General features: G+C 38.8%; 1 non-coding gene across 1 annotated transcript; it reads right to left on the bottom strand.

Moving 5' to 3' along the window:
• Positions 1-3120: 3120 nt before the first annotated feature.
• On the bottom strand, positions 3121-3227 carry LOC115935749 (U6 spliceosomal RNA). Its single transcript, XR_004071352.1, has one exon. It is a non-coding gene; the product is annotated as a U6 spliceosomal RNA (small nuclear RNA).
• Between the last annotated feature and the right edge of the window lie 458 nt (positions 3228-3685).

The following is a 3685-nucleotide window of genomic DNA, read 5'->3' as shown; positions in this document are numbered from 1 at the left end:
CCTGGCTACTGGCTCATCCCCTCATGCTCAGTCGCATCGGTTTATTTGTATGGTTATCACAGCACTTAACATTGTTGGAAGTTACCAATTACCTTGTATGTTAATTCACTTACAAGTTTACTGTCTATTTTCTCCCGCTAGAATAGAAAGTCCACGAGACCAGTGACCGTGGTTATCTCGTTGACTTCTGTATTTTCAATGCTTTGAACAGTCTTTGGCACATATTAGGTACTCAATAAATTTTTTTGTTGTTGTGAATAGAGGATATAATACATTCTATTTTATTTTTTGTTCATTTATTTATTTTTGAGACAAGATCTCAGTCTGTCACCTAGACTGGAGTGCAGTGGTGCATTCATGGCTCACTGCAGCCTCCATCTCCCGGGCTCAGGTGATCCTACCATCTCACCCACCGGAGTAGCTGGGATTACAGTCTCACACCACCATGCCCGGCTAATTCTCATTTTTGTTTCTGTTTTGTAGAGACAGGGTCTTGCTATTTTTCCCAGGCTGGTCTCGAACTCCTGAGCTCATGCAATCCTCCCACCTCTGCCTTCCAAAGTGCTCGGATTACAGGTGTGAGCCACCACATCCTGCCAGGATATAGTAAATTTTAAATCAGAGAACTTAAAGAAATACAACTCTACTGAATGCTGCAGTAGGGGAACTTAGAGTGGACAAAGGCCACCAGGAGCTGCAGAGCTGAGGAAACAGGAGTGTGAAGGTATAAAAAGGAGCTGAGAGCAGTGGTTCTCAAAGTGTGCCTCGGATGACTGTGGGGTGGTATCCCTGAGACCATTCCAGGGAGTTTGTAAGGTCAAAACTACTTTTATAATAATATTAGGATACTATTTGCCTTTTTCACTATCTTTACGTTTCCACTGATGGCGCAAAAGCAAAGACTGTACTTTCAGGGGTCATTTGTGTAGTTCATTAATATAGTTTTCTGAGCATGTAGAGCACCAAAAAAATAAAAATATATATATTTTACAAAGCAAAAGGGGGTAAAACTGCTGTCATTTTAGCGTGGCACCAAATTATTACCACATACTTATAGTAAGATGAATGGCAGTTTCACTTACGAATGTCCTTGATACATCAGTACTAATTAATTTCATTAAGCCTTGACCTTTATGTTCATACCCATTTAATATTCTGTGTGACCACACGGGAAAGGCACAAAAGCAGTTCTGCTGAACAGTGAGGTATATTAGTTTTCTTGAGAAAAAAAACACTTGGTAATTGAATTGTGAGTTAACCTAACCTTTTTTTTTTTTTCATGGAACACTGTTTTTGCTTTAAATTATGTAAGACAAACTATGGTTATTTTAGACTTAAATATTTCATAAATGCTTCCTCAAAAATGAATAACGTGAGATTGTCACCTCAAGTAAAATAACAGAGTATTTGGTGCCAAAGATAAAATTTGAACTCGAGAGAAAATAAGAACTGTAGAAAATTTATGTCTATCCCAGTGAGCTTGACAGCTTCCTTACAGAGACTGTTCTGATGAGATTGGTGGTAATATTGTTAAAAATATTTTTGATGTTGTATAATAAAATATATTGAAATTGGAAGATCTGTATAACTCAGTGAACCAGTATCTTCCAAATGTTACAAAATGATGCAGATATAAAATGTATTCAAAGTGCAAAATAAATCAATGGATTTCCTATAAAAGAGGAAAAACTCCATTGTTAAGGTTGCAGAAAACTCCATTGTTAAGGTTGCAGAAAACTCCATTGTTAAGGTTGCAGATTCCATCCTGATATTAACTTCTAAGAAACTAGTACTTACTGAACTTAGGTACAGTATCACACCGTAAGCACCAATACCTGAAAAAGCTATTAAAATATTTATCCCATACACAGAGCTTTATTTGTCTTCATGAACTTCCACTAAAACAAGTTATTACAACAGGCTCAGTGTAGAAGCAGAGTGGATATGAGAATCCAGCTGTTTTCTATTAAGCTAAACATTAAAGAGATCTGTAAACTGTAAATGACATCACTCTCCTCACTACATTTTTGTTTTGTTTTGGAAAATACATTTTTCATAAACTGTGTTATTTATATTAACATGTAATACATTACTTTTACTTTTATATGAATAAATAATTTAAGACTTTCTCAGTATTGTTATTTTATTTATTTTATTTTGAGGTGCAGTCTCACTGTCACCCAGGCTAGAGTGTGGTGGCATGATCTCAGCTCACTGCAACCTCACCTCCCAGGTTTAAGTGATTCTCCTGCCTCAGCCTCCCAACTAGGCGGGATTACAAACGTGCACCACCATGCCCAGCTAATTTTTTTAGTTTTAGTAGAGATAGAGTTTCTCCATGTTGGCCAGGCTGGTCTCGAACTCCTGACCTCAAGTGATCTGCCCATCTCGGCTTCCCATAGTGCTGGGATTACAGGCGTGAGCTACCACGCCCAACGCTGAGTATTATTTGTGAATACAGTAAATATCAATAACCCAGACTTAAAAAGCCATTTGGAATCCTCAATTTTTAAGAAAGTAGGTGGGTTCTGAGACCAAAATATTTGAGAACCTCAGATGTAGATTAGGCCTAAGAGAACTCACCAGTGGCTCCACAATAAATGAGGCATTTTCTTCTCACTTTTCTCATTGATGCCCAAGTCCACACAAATTAAACAAAATAGAACAATTAAATGGGGCCGGGCACGGCGGCTCATGCCTGTTACAGCCAACACTTTGGGAGACCGAGACAGATGGATTGTTCGACTCCAGGAGTTCAAGATCAGCCTGGGCAACATGGTGAAACCTCATCTCTACAAAAAATACAAAAATTAGCCATGTGTGGTGGCGTACCTGCAGTCCCAGCTACTTGGGAGGCTGAGGTGGGAGGACCACCTGAGCCCAGGGAGACTAAGGCTCCTGTGAGCCATGATTCTGCCACTGCATGCCAGCCAGGGTGACAGAAGGAGACCCTGTCTCAGGAAAAAAAAAAACTATCTATTTATCTATCTATCTATCTATCTATCTATCTATCTATCTATCTATATCTGAAAGAAATGGCTAATATTTACTGGTGTGTCTTCGTGCCATAGAACATTGACTCTTTTTTTTTCATATGTAGAAAAGAGGCTTTATTAAGAAAAAAATATGGAACGCTTCATGAATTTGCGTGTCATCCTTGCGCAGGGGCCATGCTGATCTTCTCTGTATCGTTCCAATTTTAGTATATGTGCTGCTGAAGCGAGCACAGAACTTGACTCTCATTTTCACCTCAGAACTATTCTGGAAGGCAATAGTTAATCAATCTCATTTTGATAGAAGAAGGAAGAGGCTCAGAACAGTTAAGTTGCCCAAGGTTACAGAGCTAGTAAGTGGATAATAGCCCCATAGGTTTTCTCAGCATTCCCCATGAGACCAGGATGCATCTGATGATTATTAGAAATATTTAGGTCCAGAATACTTTCACCTAAAGTATAAGCACAATTGAGGTAAAATATGGCTTTGATTTGTTTGAATTATCCCCATAACTGCCTTGGTACGGCTACTTTCCTGGGCCGGTGAAGACAATGGCATCACAGAGGTCCCCAAATTTCCTGCAGAATTCTATAAACCAGCTGGGCCTCTCTTTAAACTTCTTGGTATAAGTCCTCTTCCAAAGGAAAAGGATGGTTGGATTTACTTTTTTTTTCTTTTCCGTCTGTTTTTG

Source organism: Gorilla gorilla, chromosome 7 (genome assembly GCF_029281585.2).
Source record: "Gorilla gorilla gorilla isolate KB3781 chromosome 7, NHGRI_mGorGor1-v2.1_pri, whole genome shotgun sequence".
Classification (NCBI taxonomy): Eukaryota; Metazoa; Chordata; class Mammalia; order Primates; family Hominidae; genus Gorilla; species Gorilla gorilla.
The sequence above is the reverse complement of the archived record's forward strand: the minus strand, read 5'-3'. Positions and strand labels throughout refer to the sequence as shown.